Source organism: Cupressus sempervirens, chromosome 2 (assembly GCF_028749045.1).
Source record: "Cupressus sempervirens isolate cs-2001-9-10 chromosome 2, ASM2874904v1, whole genome shotgun sequence".
NCBI classification, from domain to species: domain Eukaryota; kingdom Viridiplantae; phylum Streptophyta; class Pinopsida; order Cupressales; family Cupressaceae; genus Cupressus; species Cupressus sempervirens.
The window spans coordinates 482,222,366-482,250,331 of NC_143119.1; the positions used below are offsets into that span (position 1 = coordinate 482,222,366).

The window sequence follows — 27,966 nt, forward strand, 5'->3', positions numbered from 1 at the left end:
GTTTGTTTTATGTTATAATCCGCTATAAATCATCTTGGACCCGAGTGTTTGCTATCCAAGATTTGGGTGAACAGGCCTTGGTCTGGCGGAGCCAAAAGCGCAGAGGATTTGAGTCGATTAGATTAATCCTGTTAAGTTGGCCAAAATTAGTTAGATACCCAGCATCGACCAAGCAAAGCTTGTAGGTTTCTAACCAGCGATTTTGATAACCAACAGGTTCTTTCCATAAACAAATGGTTAATTTTGTAGTGTACAAAGATTACAAAACATGTCTTGAATGTTCCCAACTTCTACCACATTTTATCATTAAATCCACCAATTATTGCAATTTATTGACAGAATCCAGAAATTTACATATCTTTGCCTGCTAGGGCATAAATTATTTTGTACAATACCAAACTTTTGGAAGTGAAACCTAATAATTTAGATGGATATGTTAGTATACTACTTCTAGGTTATCTCAAACTTTGAACGGTTGCAACTAAAGATATAAACAAACCCTTGGTCTCAACTCCGAGTACGAGGGTTTAATGACATTTTCAGGAAAGCTCTCTTGTTCTTTCAGTTTGACTCACGACCAGAGCTCCAAATCTCATCAATACAAATTAGATTGATTGAAAAAAGAATCCCAATCAAACTTAGGGATTGTTCAATCACTGAGAACCATCAAAAGTGCTCTTGAACAGGAGAAAACATGAGAACTGTCAGACAGTTGAGAAATAAAACAAAAATTCGTCAAGCTTTTGTTTGCAATTTCAATCAAATACATATCAAAGACTTTAGGCAATTATTACCTCACCTTTACAATCGACCATGACAATTCTTTGTTCATAGCTTATATCACATTTCTCATGACTGTCATATTAGGACTGCAATCCAACCTTGACAGTCAGATTTATTTATGAAAACTTACAAATGCATGCAAACAGCCCAACCTCTTCCTACATTCAATCATTTGATGCCTTTTTATAACATTCTTGGCAACATGAAACGTCTCTACGACCCTTGACTCTTCAACTTCTACTCTTGACAACTTTTGTGTAACTTTAAATGTTGCACTTTGCAACATTTTTTTACATTTTACATCTTTTGACTTGAGACTTTTATGAAAACCTTCCTAATATGTCTAAATGGGTAAAACAATGTTAATTACAACATTGTTGGCCTTCTGTAATACCTTGGCTGGGTATCGTCTTCAAACTCTCAAATGAAAATACTAGAATAATGAACAACAAATACTTGCAACAGATTTTATCAAATATTCAACAATTAACCAGCATTTCGTCCAATATAACAGAATAAAACAACCTCAGATTTGTCATTCCATAATACATTAGCAATACAATAACTCTTATTACCACCCAAATCCAATCTTCCAAACAGAGATACAGTCAGATTGGAAGTATTGAAAATCAGAGATACAAATAAGTACAATTGAGACACCTAAAACGATGCCTTCACTACGATGGGTTTTTGTCCATCGTCTTCCGTCTTGTGGTATTTCATCCTCTGAGCCGGCTGAAGGCTGAAGCTTCCAAGTTACTCTCCAAGAGAGCTCAATATCCAAATAAAATCCAAGGAAATATCCAAGCATGAAGAAATGAGCTCCTCCTCTGCTGTTTTAAAGACCCAACCCGTGACTCATCAACTTCTGTATTCCTGTCCCTGTCCCTTGTGCCAACTCACCTCTTATTCACTCTCCTTTTAATTAAAATTGACTTAATAATTCTATATTAAGTCCTCACAGGTCATATATGGGATTGGCCTATGAGTTTTTAATGTCCCAAAAAAAAGGGGACATTACACCTTCCTTGCCATGTTTAGATCAATTTGACCACTAGGACCTAATCATGACCTACATGATCAATTTTGACAACTAGTAACAGTCACATTGCATAACTCTACATGATGACATAATATGAATCAAAATGACTTCAAATGACATTACACCATGAGATTACAGCTTTATTGCCCCTTTGATCATCTTGTATTATTAGGTTTTCTTGCACCATACTCCTAGCCCTGAAACTTTTCCAAGTCTCTTAGAAACATGTAACATCAACCTGCATGGGAACAAAATTGGACTGAAAATGCACCGTAATTTTTGTCTTTGCCTCTTTAGGTCTTCATGCCTCTTGTTTTTCAATCTACCATCCTCATCCTCATGCGTCCTGTTAGTTACTCCAGAGTCCTATCAATGGAGTGTGTAATTTGTTGCATCCTCAATTGCTTCACAATTCGAAGTCCATTTCTCCTTTGCTGCTTCACAAACCAACAACTCTCTTTGCTTCACTTAGGAGTCCTCTCTTTGCCTCTCTTCCTAGGACTTTTGGTAATCACTTGGACCATCCTTGTAGACCTTGACAAACCTTACTTGTCTACCCTCCTACAGCTAGATGGACAAGCACGTGTAACCACAACTCATTAGCAACATCAAAACATAGAACCTCTCGTCAACCCAAATCTTTTACTGAGCTTTGATACCACTATGATGACGAGAACAAGGAATCCAAGATGGCAATTGGGACAAGGTTCTAGAAAATTGCTCATGATAAGCCAATCCATGAGTTTATTCCAAAAGGGTGACTAAGGTGAGTTGTGGTGCATGAATGAAATGGTGTGATATGGTCCATAGGCAAAGTTCTACGGGGGTACAACCGAGTTGGAAAGTAGTTCAACGACCAAGAGATTGGGTTGGATCATGGAACCAAGGCCTGGAGCTCAAGTAGGTACGCATTGCATAGGGAACCTATGGAGCTAAGATTACACGTGTGCATGGAGTTGGTTTGAATGTAGTGGATGCATGAGTAACAATGTTCACCAACAGAGTTATGTAGTTGAAGACCAAGGGTCAGGGCAGCTAGTGCTCAGATGATGGATTCAAAGCTACCTAGGCTGGTTGGCTGTCCCATGAGAAAGGATTGGTGCTTCAAGGTTCATGGTGGACTAGGGAGCACAACATGGGGTGCCAGTGTTTTGGGAGCATTAAGCATGCTTTGGTAGCATGCATAAATTGACAATAGGACTCAAGGTGTTGTAAGGTGCTCAATGAGTGAAGGGTATGCTTTGGTAGCATGTGAGGTGAATAGGAGGACTCAGAGGTCCAAGTCACTCAAGGATGTAGTGATTAGCGAGGGGAACTCAGGACTATTGATGTGCTCAGCGAGTGCAGTGCATAGTTTAGAGAGCATGCATGGTAGAAGAAAGACGAGCTACAGTTGTTCCAAGGCATTTAGGGAGTGTATAGGGGTGATTATGAGAAGTTGAGAGTTGAGATCACAGCGGATAATGTTAATAGCTTGGGTCCTATGGGGGAAGACCTTTGCAATAGTGTTGTGAGGTTTTCACACCATCGCCCCAAAATTTTGGGGACCCTTGTTTATCGTACAGGTAAAGAAATCAACGCATACAGACAACAGAATAGCAGAATTATATTCACATATGCCAGACATACATTATGCTTCATAAGATGAATGATAGAAGATAGAAGATAGAAGATGATTTACAATGATCTCAAACGGGATATAAATACTATCCGTCGAACCTTCCTGAAGGAGTCTGTCGGCCACAAACATTATGTCCGCTACAAACTATTTACTTGTCGGCTACAAAATACAAAACACCGACGATAGTCATTCCGTCGGCTACAGAAACACCGCTGGGACCAACCAGTCGGCTGAAACCATCCCCCTCCAAAAAGAACAGTTGTCTCCTGACGACTAACAAAATTAGGAGACAACTTACAGAAAACAAAAGAAATACTAGAGAGAAGGGGGTGTCCCAGAAGAGTGCTGTTGGCGACATAACTCATACACCTGCTCTGTCCTGATGCGGAGATCTGTCTGAATTTGAGAATTAATCTCGACAGCCTCCTTAAGAAGAAGCGCAGCATCCATAGCCTGCCTCCTAGCTAACTGCATCTTGTGCTCAGCCGCATCCTTATCTCTGACAGCCGCTTCTGTACCTTGCCTAGCCATGTCCCTCTCTTGCACCACTGCTGCCATATCTGCTAGTAGTGCTGCCTGCTCTGCGGCCCATGCTGCCTGCTGGTCGGCCAAGTCGGTGGCTAGCTTCTCTCTAGCCTCTCGCTCAGCTACCAATGATCTCTCTACTGCAACCCTGCTTGCCTCTGCACGCCAAGGAGCATAGTAAACATCCTTGTACAATCCCACAATCTCATGTGCCAGCTTCATTAGAGTGGTGTCACTGGGTCCCAACTCTAGCTCAGTAGCCCAATCTGCCAACATCTCAGCTGTCTCCACCGCCAGCCAACCCCTCTCTACAAAACAAGTCTAAAATCGTCGGGGATAGATCCCACAAATATATGCTCTGATCAAATGCCACTCCCTCCGCCGAGTTAGAGCCTGAACTGCCACCTCGTGTCCCTTCGTCAATGCAGACTTCATAGTCTTGAGGTAGTCCTTGCACCTATCCTCATCCGACCCGTAATCCTCCTTGGTGAAGTCCTCCAATGACCATTCCGCATCACTATGCTCCTCCTCATCAGCAGGAGCCATGCCCACATCTGGCGCCGCCTCCTCTGCTGTCGGCGCAACCACGTCATGTGGCGTTCCCTCCTCCTGAAGCTGAGGCTCTGGTACTGCCGGTGATGTTCCTGAACGCCTAGGAGACTGAATGGACGAACCCCGCTTGGCAGGAGTGAGTCGGAATTGTTGCCTCAGAAACACACTAGCTCTATCCATCACCTCCGGTTGGTCTGACTGTGCGAGCTCCATGTTCTCCTCCGGTATTGGCTGGGCTGACTCGGCCTTTGCTAAAAAAGATGACGAAACAGTGACAACTGCATCACAATCAATGACATCCAACCGAACCTGCGGCTCAGGCTCCAGCGGTGGCAACTGTGCTCTCTGTGAGATTGCGACGGTGACATCTGCTGGTACAACTAGAATCACCTCCGCTACAACCGTCAGCAATATCTCGGCGATTGTCCGTGGGACATCTGTCGCTGTCTGTGGGACCATCTCTGCCATTGTCCGTGGGACATCGGCCTTTGCTGGAGGAGTCATGAGGATCGGGGCATGGCGCTGGCCAAACGGCGTAATGACTGTCGGAAGGGTAGTCAAATGCGCCGAAGTTGACAGCTGAGGAGGGGTAAAGAATGTGGGCCCACTATCCGTTGCCTCACCGCCAATTTTCGTCGAAGTGCTCTCCTCTTCTTCTACAGACTCAGCCCCGTCACTCACCGAAGTGCCCTCCAGTCCGCTATCTGTCTCTCTGGAAGCATCCAGTCCGCGAAGTACTTTCTTGTGGCCTGCTGCTGATCCTCCTGTATCCAAGTGTCGCCAATAGAATATGGGAGGCTCCCTGTCTGCCAACTTGCCCCTTGGAAGAGCCTCAAAATCATCCAGTGGAATTTGGCTAGCTGCAGCCTCCAGAGACAGCCCGATGGCATGGTGCGGCATAAAAAATGTTCGCTGTTGAAGGGTCATAAACTCCTCCATCCTATCAGCCAGGACTGAGGCCCAATCATATACCACTCCCTGCATGATACCATTCATTAACACAACCTGTAGCAATGCAATATCTGAAGCCTGAGTGGCACCTGTCAACCTGCTCTTGATGGTGTACATGATACACCGCCAGTGACCCTGCCGAATAAAGTCCCTACGAAGCCCTCTGCACTTTGACCCTTGAACCGCGGCCTCCTGCTCCACGGGTGTAAGGTCCCAACACACTAGATCTATCCAATGCTCCTTCCGTTCCCGTGATAGTCTATGGTTCTTGATTTCCACTTTCCTCCCTTCAGGGCCAAGGATGCCGAAAACCCTAGTGAAATCTCTAGGTTTAAAGGACATTGTCATCTGCTGCTTCTTGTACAGGAATGTACTTGTTCTGCTCTGGGCGCTATATGTCTTTATCATGGTGCGCAATACTGATTCAAACAACCGGATGGAGAAGATGGGAATTTGGATGGCCCAATGTACCTGTGCCCGTATCAGAATCTGTTTAATCTGGTCTGCCTCTGGGTTCTCCTGCGACCACCTCCGGCATTTGCTGCCACTAAGACTCTCAAACTGGATGATGAGATAAGTGAGTTCCTCCTTGGTCTTCTGCTTCTTGCTACTAGAACTCGAGGGGCCTGCAACTCGAATCCCCGATGCCAAAACTCTTGAATTCTTTTCCATATTTGCTGCCAGCTGACTCTTCCACGGCTTCCGTTTGCTTGCTGATTCCATGCAAAAAGAAAAAAAAATGGCATCTTCTTTCTTATATAGTTCCCCCCTTACTCCCGTGGCAGACAAATGAAGTGCCGCTTAATTTCCTTATGCAGAAAAATTGTCCGCATCCCCCCCCTCCGTGGGAGAGAAAGGCTAGCTTATTAATTTTATTGCTATGCACAAGGAATCACCTACTGGACGTGGCTCTTCTTTCCTTCTACCAGATGTTAATACACAATGTTGATGGAACACCTCTACTACCAAACTCTCTTCTATTGTGCGACATTATCACCTACATCGCATCTTCACACCACTGGACACTGCCATACACAACCCTGTGCATTTGAAACCCAATCGGTGAATTTGCAAAATTCCAAGGGAATCCCACTGGTTGTCGATGTCCACACAAATTCATCTGAGAAAGGAAACTGAAACGTTTCTCAGCAGGAGCAGTCACTTCTTTCCCCACAATATGATCGGTCGCCCAGAAGTATTATAGTAGGCTTTGCTGTAACGTGTCTTCAGAAACTTTTCCAACCGGTCGGACCAGAAGCAAGCTTGATTTCTCACCTATGACTCCCCATTCCGCTACTGAGCTTGATTTCCCCCCGTGACAAGTAGACTGAAATTTGCAGCCTCCAAATTATGTAAACGTCCTCCAAATGCAACGTGGGGAAATGTCATCCTCCAATTGCAACCCGCGGAAGAGTCTTGTAACAAGTTTGTTTGTAGCACGGGCGGCGGCTTTGACAATCCCGCGGATAGCGGTGGAGAAGAGTTAGCCGCGAAGCCAACAGCGGTGGAGGAAAGTTAGCCGCGAAGCCATCTCTTGCGGAGATGTTCCCGCGGGCCATCTCCCCCGGAGATGTGCACGCGGCCCAGTCTCCCGCGGAGAGTTGCCCTCGGGCCATTTCCCGCGGCCTTTTCTTTTTATTTTTGTTTTTTGTTTTTTATTTTTATTTTTATTTTTAGTTCTTTTTATTTTTAAAATTTTTTTTTTTCTTTTTTTTCTTTCAAATTAAATTACAGAGGTACCTCCAGTTGGCGTTGCCGCCTCACAGTCCTTTAATGATGACGATGGAGGATTCATGTGAGCACTGGGCAACGACAACACCCTTCTTGCGCGGTATATTTTCAATTTAGATCTGTTAACTGACTGAGGCACCTCCTATTCGTCCAACGTCGATAGTTTGATCGCTCCTTTGTCGCCAACCTCGCGGATCTGGTATGGTCCAACCCACCACACTTTAAATTTTTTCGGCTTGATTTCATTGCGACCGATACCATCATACTTCAATACTAACTGTCCCGGTTGGAATTTGCTACGTTTTGGATGCTTATCATGCCAGACCTTGCATTTGTTCTGTGCCACTTCCGTCGCCCACTGTGCCAGCAATTGCTTCTCCTCTAGCTTATTCAGATTGTTTAACTGCTCCTGTAAGCTTCTGTCGTCATCCAGCTTGTTTTCCAATGCTGTTCACAGACTCGGGATCATGAATTCCGCTGGGACTACTGCTTCTTGTCCAAACATTAACTGAAATGGTGTGTGCCCTGTCGTCACCTTGTATGCCGTGCGATAAGCCCACAGGGCGGCGGGTAAGTTTTCCTCCCAATCAGCACCTTCAACCACGCAGGATTTGTAGATGATGGATACTAGGATTTTATTGGTAGCCTCGGCCTGTCCATTTGCTCTTGGATAATACGGACTTGACAATGAATGATAAATCTTGAACTGGGTGGTGAGCAAGCGGATGACATGATTAACAAAATGACCTCCCCTATCACTTGTTAATTGTAACGGGATTCCATACTTGGTAATGATCTGTTCATAAATAAATTTCGCAGTGCTGACGGCCGAGTTGTCTGGTAATGCACGTGCCTCCACCCACTTGGTCAGGTACTCCGTTGCAACAATGATGTACTGGCACCATCAAGTCTTGCTCACCCTCAGTGGTCTAATGAAATCTAATCCCCATTGCTCAAAAAGTTCCTGCGCATGTGAGGGGTGAAGTGGCATGAAATCTCTCTTCAGCGGCTGCTCAGCCCGTTGGCAAGTGTCACATCTGACGACCCATTCCTGCGCGTCATTGTACATCGTCGACCACCAGAGACCTGCAAGCAATATCTTCCGTGTAGTGGTGTCAGGTCGCATGTGTCCTCCTGCGGGACCCTCGTGTGCTTCTTTTAACACCTGCAGTATCTCCTCTTCCAACACACACCGCCGAAGAATATGATTCGGCCCCATTTTGAAGAGCAATCCATTGATCAATTGAAACGTACGACTCCTGATTATCAACTTGTGCCTATAATTTGGTGACATCCCAGTGGGAAACTGTCCTGTTGACAGGTACTCGCCAATACTCCTGTACCATTCCGACAGTACCCCAATTTGAAATAGCTGTGCGTCAGGGAAGTTGTCATTCACACCCTCTGTCGGTTCCCCTGTTTTGATCCGCGATAGGTGGTCGGTACTGACATGTTTCTTTCCTGGCTAGACAATGATTTTGAAAGTAAATTCCTGCAATAGGAGTAGCCATCTGCTGATCCTCCCTTGGATGACAGGTTTATTAATCATGTACAACAGGGCCTAGTGATCAACATAGAACACAAACGGTGTAGCAAGCAAATAATGACGGAATTTTTGCATAGCATAGACCATTCCCAATGCTTCTCTTTCAGTCGTGCTGTAGTTCTGCTCGGCCTTTGATAACAACCGGCTAACAAAGTATATTGGGTGATCCAGTCTGTGATTACCAGTCTGTGTCAGGGTCGCGCCAATCGCATAGTTGGAGGCATCCACATGAACATGAAACTCTTTATTCCAGTCCGGATATGCCAGGATGGGTGTCGTAGCCAGTCGTACCTTTAGCCCTTCAAATGCCTCATCCTGCTCTTTATCCCATCTAAATGATTCTTCCTTGCAGGTTAACTTATCCAACGGGTGGGACACCTTGGCAAAATTTTTAATAAATCTCCTGTAATAACCTATATGCCCGAGAAAAGCTTTTACCTCTGTCACATTAGTAGATGGCGGCATTTCAAGAATGACTCTCACCTTGTCGGGATCCGTCTTTAACCCTTCCTTACAAACAATGTGTCCGAGCAGTCTTTCGTGTGGAACCATGAATCTGCACTTCTTGGGATTCAATGTTAGCCAGGCTCTGCGACATCTTTGCATGCATGCACCAAGTGCTGCCAGGTGTCCATCCTTCGTGTTAAATATTGACCAATCTTCCAGGAAGGCTTTGAAGTTTCCCACGGACATCCTGTTGAAGATATACAGTATAATCTGCTGGAATGTGGCCGGCGCGTTACACAACCCAAATGGCATCCAGTTGTACACGTAGACCCCATCTTCGACGACAAACGTTGTCTTTAATCTGATTGTATCCGGAGAACCCATCCATAAAGGAGTAAATTTAATGCCCCGTGACCTCCTCCAGAATGCTGTCTGTGAATGGAATCAGAAAAGGATCCTTGATCGTCATTGCATTCAGGCATCTGAAATCGACGCATATTCGGATTTGAGTAGTATCCTTCTTCAATGAGATGACTATCGACGACACCCATTCGTTGGTCTGCACCTTGAAGATAATGCCAGCTTCCAGCATCCAGTTGATTTCCTCCGTAACTCGTGCCACATAGTTCTTGTTCATCTTGTAGGGTCACTTTCGTATAGGTACGACTCCCTCCACTAGCAGGATGCAGTGCACACACAATTCCGGCAGTACTTCCTTGAAGTCCTTGTATGTCCATGCAAACACATCCTTGTATTCTAGAAATATCTTGAATGTCGCAGTCTTGAGTACTGGATCCCAGTTATCTCCGACTAGTATGTTCTTCGGCTCTGCCTCGCCCCCAAATTCATTGTTTGTAGCGTAGCTTCATTATACTTGATTGTCTCCTCTTCACTGAATGCATGGGCGGGTGTAACATCCAACGGTGCCTCCCCCTCCTTTACTTCAGTAAACTCCTTTGGATATTCGTTCTCAATTGACAGAACATTGCAGCTGTGAAATAATTCATAGTCCTCCATTTGCCAGTGGTAGAGACCGTTTACGGAATCCAAGTCGTCATCCGTTGATCCCCTGTCCAATCGGAGGACACCCTCTTGATCCGGTTCCATCTGTTGTTTGCCTTCATCCTCCTCTCCCTCAGAATCTGATGACAGGGCCTCTTCCCCTACCATTTGGGTATGCAGATCAATGACGAATCGGCGGCCTTTACTTTCTAGTGATAAGGTGTTCTTCCAGTTGTGTCGGGCTCTTGCTTCAATAAGCCACCTGCGGCCGAGGATGGCGTCATACCCTTTCCTCTTCAACGGAATCACCATGAAATCCATCAGGAACGGTTGAATGCGAATGGTTACCGGCTGTGCCATGAGAATACCCAGCGGTTTAATACCATGTTGATTGGCTGTCAAAAGCTGAAATCACGGAGGCCACAATGTTGGCTGTGCAAGTTTCCTCGAGGTTTCTTCTGGCAATACTTTTATGCCAGACCCTCCATCAACAATTGTGTCTGTGAGAACATGTCCAAGAATCCTCATCTCGACGACTGCAAGGTGCCGTCCGGATGTCAGCGCCAGCAACATCTGATCTTCTCCTCCTATAGCAATCTCCTTTTCCTTCCCTCGACTTGGTTCTCCCGGTGACTTTTCCTTCCCTTGACTTGATTCTCCTGCAATATTTGAAAGAGCAGATCGAAGTTGAGGCATGGTGAGAAGCAAATCATTTACCTTTACTTGCACCTCCGTTTGCAAAATTTGCCGTACTATGTTTTGTTCTGCGGAATTCCTCGTTGAATTGCTGGCGGTGTCCAGAGGTGTTGCTGCTTGGGATACTTTTCCAACCTTCGCCCGTGCTTCCGCAAATTTCCTCTTTTCTTCGGCGAGGTCCGGGTATTCTTTTGCTTGTTTCCGCGTAATTGCTAGAACTTCTTCCTCATCTGCCCCGACAGTGATCAAGTTCACTCCGGATTTTGGACACTTCGAGTCGTCATGATCGTCGGGTCCGCACCATCGGCACAATAGTTGAGGTGTATTCGCTGTTGGACACTCGCGCAAAATGCCCCCACAAGTTACATGCGCGGCACTGAATAATCAACCGTCTATTTGCATCATACTAGATCCGGCTTTTGCTTGTATTGGTATTGTTATTGTTTTGTCCACGCCGATTATTCCTGTATCTTCCGGATGTAGCACCGGCGGTATTCGTGTTGCCGCTACTACCCAACGAGGAAGCCTCCTGCGTAAGAAGCACTTGTGGAGATCTTCTGGTTTTCATGTTAAAGGGGCACTCCTTTGTCGAATGGCCCATGATTTGACAAATGTCGCAGAATTGATTTTTTGGACAGGATCTTTTAGTATGACCGTCGGTCTTGCACTCCGTGCACCACAGTTCACTGTTTTTTGGCTCCTTCTGCATGTTTATAAATTCTTTCATCATGTGGATCATATCCTTCTGTAGGGCGCGGACCGTCTTGGTACTGCCTTCATCGTCACTGCTATCTTCGTCGGAAGGCTCGTCGTCATCAGAATCAGAGGAGCTAGTCTTCTTCTTTTTCTTTGTCTTGTGCTCACTTTTGAGATTCAATGCTCTGTTATAGGCTTCCGTGTATGACAACGGTGGCACAATTTTCATTTTCTTCCGCAGGTTAGGGCATAGACCTTGCACGAACCACCTTTTCTGAAGTCCATCCGCCAGCTTATTCTCCATTTTGTTTATCAAATCTTTTAATTTCCTAGCGTAAACGCAGATAGTTTCGTTCTTTCCTTGCTTGGTATTGAAGATCTTTGCTACAATTTCATTATCGTCCCGCAACAGTTGAAATTTGGCTAGAAACTCCTTTTTAATGTTATTCCAACTGTCCAGCTTCTGCGGATCTGTAGTAGTAAACTAGTCAATTGCCATGCCCCGTAGGGTTGCTGAAAATTGTCTCATCCAGTCGTCTTCATCAGTTATGCCATTTGCCCTCCAGATCGTTTCACATGTTTTACAGTGCTGGATGGGATCGGCCGTACCATCGCCATCAAACTTCGGCAATTTCTCTTTTGGTAACGGCATCACAATTGGTGTGTGTAAACAAGTGTTGCTCGGTCCTGCGACACTGGCGGACTGCACTCCCACACCGGCGAACTGCACTTCGGCGGAATGGTCTCCCACACTGGCGGACTGTACTTCTACACCGCAGACTGGTATCCCACACCGACGGACTCAATCGCTGCGAACCTTGGTGAAGAAGGGTTTTTTGAAGTCGTCCCCTCCGGAAGTATATCTCAGACGAAGAGTTCACTCGACGCTCTTGCTCCGTCGGCACTCCGAGCCGTGCGAGTCGATGCTCTTCCGTCTAGATTCTCTTCCCTTGGCGAACAGAAATTCAAAAAGTCCTCCCATACTTCTTCCACCAATTCCACCCGTTGTCGAGTCTCCTCCAACAATGCCTCCGCACTCCTGTTTCCGTCAGCAATCCTCTGGAATCTCCGTCGGCGGTCTGCTTGCTGTGCCGGAATTAAATGTTCTTGTGGAGTACGGATTCCATCTTTGCCCTTGGCCTTATTCCGATCCTTGTTAAGCTGATTTGGCATTAATCTTCATTCCTCCAACCTTCCAAATTCATACGGCAACAACGCCAAATGTTTACCGTACAGGTAAAGAAATCAACACATACAGACAACAGAATAGCAGAATTATATTCGCATATGCCAGACATACATTATGCTTCATAAGATGAATGATAGAAGATAGAAGATAGAAGAGGATTTACGATGATCCCAAACGGGATATAAATACTATCCGCTGAACCTTCCAGAAGGAGTCCGTCGGCCACAAACATTATGTCCGCTACAAACTATTTACCCGTCGGCTACAAAATACAAAACACCGATGACAGTCATTCCGTCAGCTACAGAAACATCGCCGGGACCATCCAGTCGGCTGACAGCCCCCTTTTTCTAATCACCTTGGCAAAATTTTGAGTTGTCTAGCAATTTTGGTTCTTTGAGAGTTTTGAGTCTTAGGCACCTTCAGGCTAGATGGGAGAGGGCTAGGTTTATTTTCACCTGGTTTTGCTTGATTTTCCAGAGCAACCAATTTCGTCCTTAGGCCAGACAAAATTCAAGAGGCAACGCTTGGCAGGATAAAATTGTAAATTTGTACTTAATCAATTTCTTTTGAAAATTTGGATATAACTGTGTGAACTTTGGATAATTTTCAAAAAGAGAAATTTTGTTAGACTTGAGTTTTGAAAAATCTTAAATTTTTCTTCGGTGAAAAAGTTAATTTTGTAGAAATGAGGCCAAATTGCAAAATCGATTTTAGACTCTAGGGGCAATTTAATTTTTGTCAAAAAAAATAAAAAATCTAATGGCATGGCAAAATTTATTTGGATAAAAATAGCAAAATTTGGCTTTAATAGATTAAAATTGCCTTGAAAAATTTTGACCCTTTAATGAAATTGGTAATTTAATATTAAACAATGGCTTTTGGTTAGCCAAAATCCAATTTTAATGACGTATTAATTACTAAATCCTCATTAAATGGAAATATTTAACACCTCTAAGGCATTATTTAATTTCTTTTTGCAATTTGGAACTAATGGCAATTTAAAAAAGCAATTTTCATTTTGGCAAAATTAATATTTAGCTAAGTATTTAATTGTTGGCCATAATTTTGCATTAATTATTGTTTTTCTTGCTTCTATGGCCCCAGTCGGCCAGCTAGGAGGAAATTGGAAAATTGGATATAAGAGGAGGCTTCTCTCCCATTTTCTCCTCACTTCTCACTTTTCCTCCTCAAGGTTGGCGATTTAGCAAGAGCAGTCCTCTCTCCATTTTGGGTTAATTTGAGCTTGGAGCAGCTTTTCTCCTCCTAGGCGATTTCTTTTGGGAGGCAGATTTCTTGCAATTTTGGGCAATTTTGTTTGCAATCAACCATTTTCAGACCTTGGCGATTTCTCTTGGTGGCAGATTTTTGCATTATTTGGTGATTTTTCTCCTTCCATTATGGCTGCGATTTATGCCCTAGGTTACGTTTGAGGGCAGAACTTTCCACTCTTGGCAATTTTTGAGAGTAGACCTGATTTTTTTGCCATAGGCGGTTTAGGATGGAAGTCTGATTTTCTCCATTTAGGACTGTACTTTTTTATCAGACCTAGGCGATTTTGGTTTGGAGAGGAGATAAATGGTGAAAGTCTGATTTTGGAAGGGATAGGTGGACAATTCCAAAGGAGTAAAATTCTGATTTTCAAGAGATTTGAAATTCTCAAAGTTTGATCCTAAATTCCAAAAGAGTCAAGATCCGGTTATTGGTAGAGGTGACTTTTAATCATTTAGAGCTGAAAGGGGTCCTTAAGATGACTTCCTTTTTTCATTCTAGTTTAAGAATTGTGTCCCTTGGTTTTGCTAGTCTAATTGTCCACCACTTTACCATCCCGTAATAGGGCAACAAGATGGAGGATGTTAGTACAAGCAAGAATCCTAAGTGGACAAACACTAAGAAAGACAAAGAGGATATGATGCCCAAAACACCTTTGTTCTCGAAAATGAAGCGAATAACCGACACCAATATCGATATAGTAGACATGATACAGGTAAAGGACAGACTAAAAGAAGGACAATCCCCCTTGGCAAAAATGATATATAGAAGTGGAATTGTGCATGCAACAACTTTTCTTCCTACATTGCCCTGTCCGGAATTGGTTATGAAATGTGCATCCCGATCTGATCTAATTAGTAAATCCATCATCTTTGGCGAAGGGAAGAGGGTGTTGGCCAACATTGGCGGACAAGCAATCGAAGAAACATTTAACATTGCAAGAACATGACAGTAGTGATGATGGATCAAGTAGCTAAATCATTTCAGGATAACCAGGATGGCTATTTCACACACCTAAAGTAGAATTGGCTACACGAGGGTAGAAAAGGCATCAACAGATCATCGAGGCTTACAATGGTGGACCTCAAGTTAGAATACAAAGATCTCATAATTCTTCTTAGTCGGGTCATGGGCCTAGCTCAAGGTACACAATTTGAAAACTGGATGTCCTTCATTGATGAAATTGAAAAAGGGAAAAGAAGATTTGATTGGGCTAGGGTCATAAGTGAGAACCTAGAATTGCAACTCAGAACCATCCAAAACCAAAGGCAATTCTACATGGGATCCTATCTGTTTTACCTAATTGCTAGATTGTACCAGAGTTCGGGACTTAAGGCTTTAGGAGAAGTTGGCAAGGGGCCAGGGAAATATTTGGTGCATGGATGCTATCCACAGCTCCATTTTCGCAACAACAAGGATTACAAGATATTCTGTGATGCCTTTGATATGAAGACAGTAAGGGTACTACAAGGGACACTTGCTAAGAGACTTTCATTAGAAGTAGAGGCAAAGATAAAGAAGTTTGGAAGTTGGTTCATCCAATTTCCGCAATTCACCTACATTTGAGTAGCAGGGAGTATAGTTTGTCCCAAGAGGCTTCCAAGATATCCACTTGACAAGGTAGTATTAATGGAATTGGCTAGGCAACTTGAGCACTATGATAAAATAATGAGAAATGAAGGTAAAATAGGCATTACCTACTCACTCGCAATTGGCAATGATAGTTGCCCCAATCGGGCCGCCTTTGCAGCTACGAAGAAAGAATTGGAATGGTATTAGGTAGGATGGTATAGAGCAAGGCAAGGGTTTGATTCAAATGGTCTTATTAAGGTATCTCATGGAAATGAATTTAAGCATGTTCCCACTATAGAGGACTTTTGGGCCAACGCCAAAGATGACTTTCATGTAAGGAAGCTAGCTTGCTCAAGATTGTCGGTGAATATGATGAGAGATATCAAATGGAGAGGGCTTGATATTCCTGATGAATTGGAGGATGATGGAAATGTGCTGAGAAAAGATTATGATATAGTAGAAGGAATAGAATTGAATCTAGTGGATTGGGATGACCATCAAGATCCTTCCTTGGAGGTAGTCACAAGGGCAGTAGATTTACATACTGAGTCATGGTATAATGAAAGAGTAAAGAAGCTACAAAGACAAAGGATTCCCGTCACCTATGGGATGATGAAGCCAAAAGAGAGACAAACAAAATCAGTCGGACAGAGGAATGAAGGAAGTAGCCAGAGACAAGAAGAGAGCCTTGGAGTTAGAGAAGGGCAAAGAACATTCGAAAACTCCTGCAAAAAGGTAGCATACAGTTCCGTCAAGAGAAAGCATAGTTGAGGCTAGAAGCCAAGAGGTCAATTCAAGTGATAAAGGGGCCGCGGTGGAAGTAAGCTCTGATTTAGAATCAAGTGGTTATAGTGAGAGCACTGAGTATTCCCCTCTTGTAGAAAACCAACAAGGAGATGATATGGCAGTAACTAGTGGAGAACAGGATGGGCCGATTGACATTGAGGCAATAAGTTAGGCACCTGAGGCCATTGATGATGCTTTGTTACTCGAACCAAATCCAGATTTGGGGAGATGCACCACACCACTATGGTTAAGGAAAATGCTTATGCCAAGAGGCGTGGTGGTAACTGCTCGAACGGTGGATGACATCCGAGGATTAATAGAAAAGGGTGATAGTGAGAACTAGAAACAAATGGCAAAAACGGTGGCAAAGGTAATCAGGAGCGACAATGATGGTCACTGAAAGGTTCAGATTGCTATACCAATAGTCAATAAAGCAGTGGATGAAATTGCAGCCCAAGAATACGAGATAGTGGAACACAACTTGGGAAGAAACACGGATGATATGGAATGCGAGGAGATTCAGGAGGGTATAGCTTCAATCAGAGAAAGGTTGAGGAAGGCAAATGAAAGGATCGTAAAGTTGGAAGTCGAGAACAAATATTGAAGAGATTGCCAACCTATCCAACAGTTGCATGAGGCAACCCTTCCTCCAGATAGTGGGAGAAACCTTGAGGAGATATCAGCTCAGCTACATGAAGTTAGGGATTGGATCCATGATACAATCCAAGATGGGTGAAATTTCTTGCCTTCCGTCATCTTGACATTCCGGTCATTAGTGACTGTTAGAGACAAGTTCAGATTATTTGAAGAAGAGTGGAATGATTTCCTTCCCATCAAAGATTTAGCTATTCCCAGGCTACGAGCGTTCATTGGGCTACCAGAGGCATATTTACAGAGGGTCACGTTGGTTGATGAGACAGGATTGGGTATGGTCGAATCTTGGTTTGTCGCCTTGACTACCAAATTGGGAATACTCGAAGAGATACAGAAGGCAGGTGCACAACACAACCCAAGCATCGACAATTCCATTTCAACCATGATGAGCGACGTTGGGATGGCGCTTGATTTTGAAGACAACAGAGAAGAGGCTATTAATGAGACAAGACTTGGATCGAGATTGGATGAGTTGGGAAGGGTTGCCATCAAGAAGAAACATTTCAACACCCTTTCCTCCCTAAATGCTTTCATTGGATTCGCAAAAGAATATGAGAAAGATCATGAGAAGACACTACAAGCAACAGGTAGCATGGTGAAATCGGCTGAACTCAGGATGAAGCACACACCTTGTCCTCCTATGGAAGAAATCAATGAAAGGCTAGCTAGGTTCATTGCCTTAGCTAAAAGAATGAAAGAAAAAAGGAAATTTGTATTAGAATATCATTTGATGTAAGCCCAAGTGGCAATTTCTCTTTCTTCTAGAATAGGACAAGTGTCTATTTCTGATTGGCCGCCATTTTGGTGCCTTCTCATTGGTTGCCACTTTTACACTTTTTTCATTGGTCTATTGATGAGGTGGCATCTTCTCATTGGTCGATGGGGTGGTAACCCTAATTAGAGTTTTTGGGATTCAATCTGGATCGTCGGTTTTGCTTTTGATCTTTACCATTGTTTTTAATTTTGGCATCTATAAAAGGCCATTTGCTCTCATTTGTAAGGGTCGGAGAAAATTGTTGCATAAGATAATACCAAAATTTGCTATTTATTTCTCATTGTTGTGACTTCCATGGTGATTAAGGGCCTTTGGTATTATTGCATGGTTTCTACCTCCAAAAGTTAGAGTAGATTTCTTTTCAAATTGTTGAAGCAAATTTTATTTCAAGTTGCTAAGTAGGAGTAAAGTAGATGAGTAGCTGCATGGTAGCATTGGTAGATGTTTGATAGGGATCAATACTAGACCACTAGCATCCTAGCTGCTTGTTGGGAAGTCTTGCATGGCAAACTAGTTTATTTTTCCTTTGAATCATTGCACCTGTGGAAGTGAGGCCGGTAGTTAGCTTTAATTAGGTCCAATTCCAGTCCATTTGCTAGTCTTCCATCCATAGGAGTAGGAGTAGTATAGCAAGTAATTTAAGACTTAGAACTTTGGAGAAAAGAGTTAGAAGAACACCAGTCGTAAGAACCATTCACCCTCCACCACCATCACTTTCCCACCAACATCATCTAGCATTCACACCGAACTACCATCTCCATCATCCCACCAAAGTCCAAGTCATCCTCAACAATTTGCATAAGGCCGCCTACGTGATTACCAACGAATCACATCGATAAAACTGATTATCCACAACTGTAAGGAACATTGGAGTTATTCTCATATCCTATGAGCAATAACTTTTCGAGAGAGGAATTGTATGTTTGATACCCCGTATCGGATATCCAATTACTAATATGTTATGTAAGTGATACAAAACTCGCATCAACAAATAAATAAGTGAAAATTTGACAAATTATGAAGTTTTTTTATTGGAACAAAACTACAAATCCCAATAAGTAGGCATCATTACACATAGTTAAGTCATCCCCTTTACACCAATTGAGATTCCTTCATGCATTCTTTTTAAATTGTTAAATCATAATTAATGATATTAGACAATAATGATTGTGATAATTCAAAACTAAGGATGCAAATTATTTTAGAAAAAATTCTCCAGACATCATTTTTCCTCTTTGTTTCTTATTATTTGAGTAAAGGTTTGTTTCCTCTTAATTGCTAATATTGGATACAATTGTCTCATTGTGTGTTGTCTTTGATGTTACACAAATGTCATATCAATTATCAGTTGGTGTCTACCGAGCTCAGTTGGTCAGCAAAGCAATTCTTAGTGTCTACTGAGCTCAGTTGGTTAGAAAGGTGATTTTCAGTGTCTATCGAGCATTCTTGGAAATTACTCTGCGTAGACAGTGTCTATCGAGCTAACTCAGGCATCAAAGGATTTTGTGGCAGAAGTAGTGTTAATTGAGCTCACATGGTTAACGAAGTAAAGTCAATGTTTACCGAGTTCACTCAGTCTCCAAAGGATTTTGTAGGGTTCACAGTGTTAATCGAGCTTCTGTTGGTTAACACAGGAAATCATTTTTGGAACAGTGTTTATCAAGTAGGGTCGGCTAATGAAGGATTTTATTAATTTGAGAAATAAATTTTAATTGTTTCAATTAATGATTCCAACGGACTGAGGTTATAATTATTGGTGATTGTATCTTATAATTCAGCCGACTTGATAAATTGTATGGTATATATGAAAGGTCAAGTTGGAATTCTAAAGGGTGGATGAATGAATATGCAAGTGTATTGTTTGAAGAGGAAAGTGTGAGCGAATTTGAAGGATGGTTAGATATCCTTGACGAGCAGCAAAGTTATATTTGATCAGAGAGGATATAGTGAAGCAGAACAGAGAACTGTATCAGCAAATTCAGTTGCATCATTCCGGTCATTCATTGTTACTTTCTTACCATTGTAGCAATGATTCCAAATCTCTTAACAGAGTTGGTTTGAAAGCCATTTGTAAATCGTCTAACAAGGTGACAGTTCCATTGAATTGTTCTAAAGAGCTTTTACAAGGCCACTCCTTACAGGGTGATTAAATCCTCTAACAAGGTCACACCTAACAGTGTGTTTTATAACCTTTAAACATGCTGGCTCCTAACAGGGCTCACTTCAGAAGAGTGAAAATCAGTAGCTAGTTATTTGATGGTTTTTCTCATATTGGGTTTCCACGTTAAATCTGGTGTCTCATGTGTTCATGTTATTTCTGTTATGGTTGCATGTTAATCACTATGAATGTTTAATATTTGTAAAAGTTAACATACACTGCATCTACCGAGTTACAACATTTTTCTGTATGTTTACCGAGTGACAACGAAAACTAGTTTATCAGACATCTAAGGGATCCATGGATTTGTTTTTGTGGTAACTGATTCACCCCCCCTCTTAGTCACTCCATCTATATTTCCAACAATTGGTATTAGAGCTTTTGGTGTGTGTAGGAAAGGTTTCAAGGATCTAAGCTAAAGGCTACAGATCAGGATGTCTTACAAGAGAGAAATTTCAAGGCTTAACAGGGATAACTTTTCAGCATGGCAGAGACTGATGAGACTTCATCTGGCTTCCATTGGAGATACAAGATTGAAATATGTTGATGAAGAATACACAACTCCTTCTGGTACATTATCTGTTAATGACATTGCTGAGAAGAAGAGTCATAACACCATGATGATAGACATTGCATCTGCTCTAAGCTAGGAAGAATTTGATGATATCAAGGACTGCAAAACTGCCTTTTCTATGTGGAACAAGCTGAAGGATATCTATGGAGGTGATGATAATGTGAGAAGAGCCAAAGCAGAGAGTCTAAGAGGACAATTTGATTAGATGAGAATGAGAGAGGATGAAAACATTTCCAAATATGTTGAGAGGGTCAAAGCAAGTGTCAGTGCAATCAAAGCTTTTGGAGGAGACATCAAAGATGAAACATTTGTAAGTAAAGTTCTTAGAACATTGCTTCCCGTTTATGCAATTAGAGTATCTGCTATTCAAAAAAAAGATGTGAAGCAAATCATAAAATAAATTTGGATGCCATAGTAGGAAGGTTGATAGCCTTTGAGCTAGATAACTATGACAATTATGTTCTAGCTTCCAAGAATATTGAATCTGCATTTGAAGCCAAGCTTTCACTCAAAGAAAAAAGCAAGAAAGTAAAGGATTCTTAGTCAGAAAGTGAAGAATAATCAGAGGAAAGTTCTGATAGTGATCTTGAAGTAGTTGAAGCTCTATTTGCAAGGAAATATTCTAGAGGCAAAGGAAAATACAAAGGTAAAGTTCCCCTTATCTGTTTTTCATGTGAGGAAATTGGTTATATTGTAGCTAGGTGCCCAAACAAGCAAAACAAGGATGAGAAGAAAGGTCACAAATGCAATAGCAAGAAAGATTTCAAATCATTTAAGGACAAAGGTAAGAAAATGTGTTTTATGGCTAAGGACTAAGGATTCTGATAATAGTGAAGATGAAATTGTTTACATTGCTGTGATAGATGAATCTAATAATGCTGAAGAAGATAAGATGACACTTATCTCTCATGTGAGCAAAAATGATACATGGATCATAGAGAGTGGTTGTTCACATCATATGACTGGTGACAAAATTAAGTTTGAACACTTTGAAGACTATGATGGTGGTAGTGTAAGGTTTGGAAATAATGAACCTTGTTGCATAAAAGGAAGAGGTCAAATCTCATTAACCAAAAAACTTGTATGTGATAATGCCTGTTGGGTTGAAGGACTAAAACATAATCTGTTGAGTGCGGCACAACTAATCAACATTGGATTCAAGATGGAATTCATGCATGGCAAGGCAAGACTGCTGGATGACAAAGGAAAGCTGATTGGATCAGGCATACAAACAAAAGGTAACTTGTTTTATCTTGATCTTGGTGAGTGCTCATGTTTTATTGCTCAAGTTGAAGAAAGTTGGTTATGGTACAGAAGGTTATGTCTTGTGAATTTTGATAACATGGTGAAAATAAACAAATTCAGGAAAGTAAGAGGTATTTCTAGTTTGAAGAAACCTGATGTTGGTCTATGCAAGAATTTTCAGATTAGTAAGATGGGAAAATCTAGCTTTAAAAGTAAAAACTATCAGTCTGAAGATATTTTGGAAATTGTGCATACTGATTTGTGTGGACTTATTGGAATTGAGAGCTATATTGGAGAATAGTTCTTCATTCTTTTTGTTGATGACTACTCTAGAATGATGACTGTTATGTATCTGAGAGAGAAGTTAGAAGCATTTGAGAAGTTCAAATGGTATTTGGCCAGAGTAGAAAAGGAAACAGGGAAAAGACTGAAATGCTTGAGATCAGACAGAGGTGGTGAATTCATCTCCAATGAATTCAATAACTTTTGCATTGAAAGAGGAATCAAAAGACAGGTATCAGCTCTTGGAACCCCTGAGCAGAATGGAATAGCTGAAAGGAGGAACAGATCTATCATGGATTGTGCAAGGACTCTAATGATTGAAAAGAACATTGCTATCAAATACTAGAAGGAAGCTATCAACACTACAGTTCATACCTTAAACCAAGTACAATTGAAGGACTCATTCAAAACCCCCTATGAGTTATGGTATGACTATAAACCCAATGTAAGTTACATGAAAGTATTTGGAAGTAAATGTTATATCTTGAAAGAATCTAGAAAAGACAAATTTGATGTGAAGGGTGATGAAGGTATATTTTTGGGATATTCTTGCAAGAGTAAGGCATATAGATGTTTGAATTTCTCTACTCACAGAATCATAGAAAGTGCACATGTGAAAGTTGATGAGTTTGTAGAAAGGACTGAAGAAGAAAGCAAAAAGAAATAAATTTTTTTTAGGAGATTTCTTTTCATTGAACCTGATACAGTGCTAGATACATCTGTCAATCAGGAAACTTCTACTCCCGAGTCTTCATCAGTCACCGAGTTGCAAGAAGTTCAAACCAAGTTGCAGGAACTCGAGTCACATTCTGAAGCTACTGAGCCAATGCCTACCAAGTTTGAGTAGCTAGAACCTGAAGTTTAAGTGCAAGAGGATGACAATGCAACTCAGTCAAAAGGCAAAGAACCTGTATTGGCCAAGTATGTCAGGAGACATCATGCACCAGACTAGATTATTGGAGACAAATTAGAAGGTGCTATGAGAAGAAGTAAGCTAAAAGACACTTGTTTATTTGCTGATTTTGGACCTAGAAATGTCAAAGATGCATAGGAAAATGAAAGTTGGATTGAGGTTATGAATGAAGAGATAGAGCAAACTGAGAAGAACAAAACTTGGACTCTTGTACCTAGGCCTAAAGATAAAAATGTGATTAGAACAAAGTGGGTATTCAGGAATAAGTTGAATGAAGATGGTAAGGTATCAAGAAACAAAGCTAGATTGGTATGTAAAGGCTACTCTCAAGAAGAAGGAATTGATTATGGAGAGACTTTTGCTTTTGTTGCAAGATTGGAAGGTGTCAGGACCTTACTTGCATATGCTGCACACAAAAGATTTAAAGTATATCAGATGGATGTCAACTCTGCATTTCTCAATGGTATTCTTAATGAAGAAGTCTACATTGAGCAACCTGAAGGTTTTGTTGATCCAGACAAAAAGGACATGGTCTGCAAATTATACAAAGCATTGTATGGTCTGAAACAAGCTCGTAGAGTATGGTATGAGAGATTGTGTAACTACCTTATTCAGATTGGTTTTCAGAAAACTAATGATAATAGTAGTTTGTACATCAAGGAAGGACTAGATAGCAAGATTGTTTTGGTAGAAATATTTGTGGATGACACTTTGTTTACATGGAATGATGATCAATGCAAAGAATTTTCAGAGCAAATGAACAAAGAATTTGAAATGTCTATGTTTGGTGAGATTAAGTTCTTTGTTGGTTTTGAAATACATCAGAGGAAGAACGGTATCTACATCACTCCATCTAAGTATATCAAGGAGATACTTAAGAAGTTTGGTATGGAAGATTGTAAGCTAGATGGAACCCCCATGTGTACTGGACTAAAGCTTACCAAAGATGATGAATCAAAAGAGGTAGATCAGACATTGTATAGATCAATGATTGGAAAGTTATAGTATGTGGTTCATACAAGGCCTAATATTGTTTTTGCAATTGGTATAGTAGCAAGATTTTCAGCTAAACCTAGAGAAAATCATATGATGGCAATCAAAAGGATCTTGAGATACTTGAAAGGAATTGAAGATTATGGCTTGTGGTATAAACTTGGAGGAAATCTGGACCTAAAAGTGTTCACTGATGCTGATTGGGCTGGAAATCTAGATGATAGAAAGAGTACAAGTGGAGGAGCATTTTTTCTTGGAAAAAGATTGGTATCTTGGACAAGTAAAAAACAAAATTGCACATCCCAATCTACAGCTGAAGCAGAGTATGTTTCAGCAGCAGTGAACTGTTCTAATATTGTTTGGTTTAAACAGTTATTGGAAGGCATGAAGGTTGAGATCAAAGAACCAGTTGTGATGTTTTGTGATAATACAAGTGCAATTAACATATCTAAAAATCTAGTGATGCATTCCAAAACTAAGCATATTGCTATAAAATATCATTTTGTCAGAGAATTGGTGCAGGATAAAGAGATCAGATTGGAATATGTCCATACAAAAAAACAGATAGCAGACATATTTACCAAGCCATTACGTAAGGATGCATTCTTGTATCTAAGAGGTAAGTTAGGGGCCACTCCCCTATTTGAAGCTCACTAAAATAAGGTTTTAGTGATGCATCAACAGAAACTAAGTTGAAGATCTATCAATTGATGTAGCATAGTTAAGAGAATATTGCATATGAATTAGTACTCAAGGTACATTGATACTTATTTGGTATGTGTTCTCTTTGGCATGTGTTGTCAAAGAGGGAGAGTTTACTGTCATATCTTTTTCAAATTTGAATTTGTTTGAGGGAGAGTTTTCTATTTAGAAAATAAGCTATGTAATTCCTTCACAGAGGGAGATTACTGCATTAGAGAAGTTTGAGGCATAAAATCTAAGAGGGAGAAAATTTCTGTCAGAGAAAGATTTGTTTTCAAATTTCATTGTGCTATCACATGTTGTGTTGCCATCAATGCCAAAGAGGGAGATTGTTGGATACAATTGTCTAATTGTGTGTTGTCTTCGATGTTACACAAATGTCATATTAGTTATCAGTCAGTGTCTGTCGAGCTCAGTTGGTTAGCAAAGCAATTCTCAGTGTCTATCGAGCTCAGTTGGTTAGCAAGGTGATTTTCAGTGTCTACCGAGCATTCCTAGAAATTATACTGTGTAGACAGTGTCTACCGAGCTAGCTCGGGCGTCAAAGGATTTTGTGGCAGAAGTAGTGTTAATCGAGCTCACATGGTTAACGAAGGAAACTCAGTGTTTACCGAGTTCACTTAGTGTCCAAAGGATTTTGTAGGGTTTGCAGTGTTAATTGAGCTTTTGTTGGTTAACACAAGAAATCATTTTTGGAATAGTGTTTACTGAGCAGGGTTGGCTAATGAAGGATTTTATTAATTTGAGAAATAAAGTTTAATTGTTTCAAGTAATGATTCCAGTCGATTGAGGTTATAAGTATTGGTGATTGTAACTTGTAATTGAGCCGGCTTGATAATTTGTATGGTATATATGAAAGATCAAGTTGGAATTCTAAAGTGTGGATGAACGAATATGCAAGTGTATTGTTTGAAGAGGAAAGTGTGAGCAAATTTAAAGGATGGTTAGATATCCTTGAGGAGCAATAAAGTTATATTCGATCAGAGAGGATCTAGTGAAGTAGAACAGAGATCTGTATGAGCACATTTTCCATTAATAATACAACTACTTTGCATTATTATTTTAAATTACAAGAAAATTATTTAAGTATAATTTAATTAATTTGGCATGGTTTACCAGCCTACTTAGCATTTATGACAAAGTGATGCCTTTTTTTCAAGGTAAGCTTTAGATAATCCAGTAGGGTTGGGAGGGCAGTTTGTTATTTGCCTTGGAAGGAGCATTTCTACTAATTTTTGATGTGGTCATTGCCATTTGATGATCATCAAGACTGATGATTGTCTTAATTTATATCTGTGCAAACCCATATTTTTTATTGTAGCATACAGCGATCTTACTTTTTTCTCAAAAGCCTTAGCTAAGGCTTACTGTCAATAATTTTGAATTCTCTATCGTTTAAAGCTAAAACTTCCATCTATAGCACATCTCTTCATTAAGATAATGAATCTTTGTGTGAATCCAAATCAATGACCACAAACAATCATCTTAGAAATGTACACATTAGACAAAGGTTGGTCCAAATGTGAAGACTGGTATGCAAGTGATGTTCATAACTAAATTCAATCAAGGAGCTTAGCTAAGCATTAGTTATAAGAGAGTCACAAAGCACAAATCCAAAATGTTAAAAGCAAGGTCACCGGGAGTTGGGAAGGCTTGGAGGTCTCTGGTACTAGTACTTGTACCGGTACGACAATAAAATAGGAGATAGGGGTACTTGGAGACGGCAATTTTTTTTAATAGTTTAAAGAGTCTAATACTAAATACAAAATAGTAATATTGTAAAACCAAAAGACTAAAGTAAATAATAATAGTAATGTCACATTAATATAGAGTCAAATATTTCAAAACTTGTAATGTTTCCCATCTTTTGGGCCCTCAATGAAGTTTTTAGCTTTTCATTCTCCAAAAGCTAAGTGGAGAAATAAGAAGAAACAAATTAAATTAAAGTCAATAAAAAATAAATCTAAAGGTGACTTTATATTTAATTAATTTAATTTTCTAGAAGCACAACTATTTATTGTATTGGAAAGGGGGAAGCTTCTTGAGAGTGCATTTTCTAGAAGTACAACTAATTATTGCATTGGAAAGGGGGAAGCTTCTAGAGAGTGCAATTGAATAATATTTTATTTCCTTCTAGAAGGGTGAAGGAAAAGAATAAAGAGGCTAGAGCTTCATTGTTAGATATCCGATTATTGTTAATTGCATTTGATATGAACTTGGGAGAAGAAACTAGGGGTTTCTGATTTTAGTTAGCCATTGGAGAGCGTCAATTCTTTAGTGTTGCAACCATTTGACATGGTGAAATATCCATTGAATTTGGCATTCATGAGAGCTTCATTCTGGAGTTCTATTTGTGCTTAAAGTTAAAGAATAATTGAATGGTTTGATGAATATTGAAGGACTATCGAGTGCAAACTTGAAGATTCATCTTTGGTAGCCATTAGTAACTGTTTTTCCTTGCTGCTACAGTATGTGTGAATAGTGCCGCACTATAGTACCTGTGCTATAGTATTTATGCTCGATTCTATTTGCAACTTTCATCTCCATCCTTGGGCATCACTATTATCAGGTTCCTCTTGCAACTATTAGTAGTTAGCATTGTAATCTTAGGCATATAATTTTGTTGTTGTAAGTGATAACTCAGAATCAGATTTGGCGTTATGTAGTCATTATTGTAAGCCCATTTGTCTTGGCAAATCCATAGCAACATCATACATGGGAATGAATTCAATTAAGGAGATATATGTTGCATATCATTTGTTTGATGAAATGTCCATCTAATAGCATATATGATCAGCATAATAGTTGTATGCCAATTGTTTGTCAAAATGTCAGTTGACTGTAGGTATGCATTCCATATCTAGTTTCCATGTATATGCATTGAAAATGTTAAAAAGAACTACATTTGCATGTTAGTTCATTGCAAGATGTATTGTAATATCATTGCAACATTTTGAATTGCTTTAGCATCATTCAAACTATATCAAACAATCTGAAACACAGAAAAAATCAGAAAAGAGAAAGGCAACATACAAGTGTTTGACAATATTCCTTGAGCTAAAATCAGTCAGTTTGGGCAAGGGATATTACATTGGTATCAGAGCTTGCTTGCAAATTGTTTGATGAATTGTCAAACAACTGAATTAGAGAAGAATTTGGTGTTTGATGAAGTTATAACTAGTTGGAGTTATTACAAAACTCACATAATCACATTATTGCATCTCATAGTGATACTTGTTTCTAGAATATTGCATATGAT

At 40.7% G+C, this 27,966-nt stretch overlaps 1 protein-coding gene across 6 annotated transcripts in view; it reads left to right on the forward strand.

Moving 5' to 3' along the window:
* LOC149573126 (putative ion channel POLLUX-like 2) overlaps positions 1–27,966 on the forward strand; it is a 412,830-nt gene that overhangs the window by 181,271 nt on the left and 203,593 nt on the right. The window lies entirely within an intron of this gene.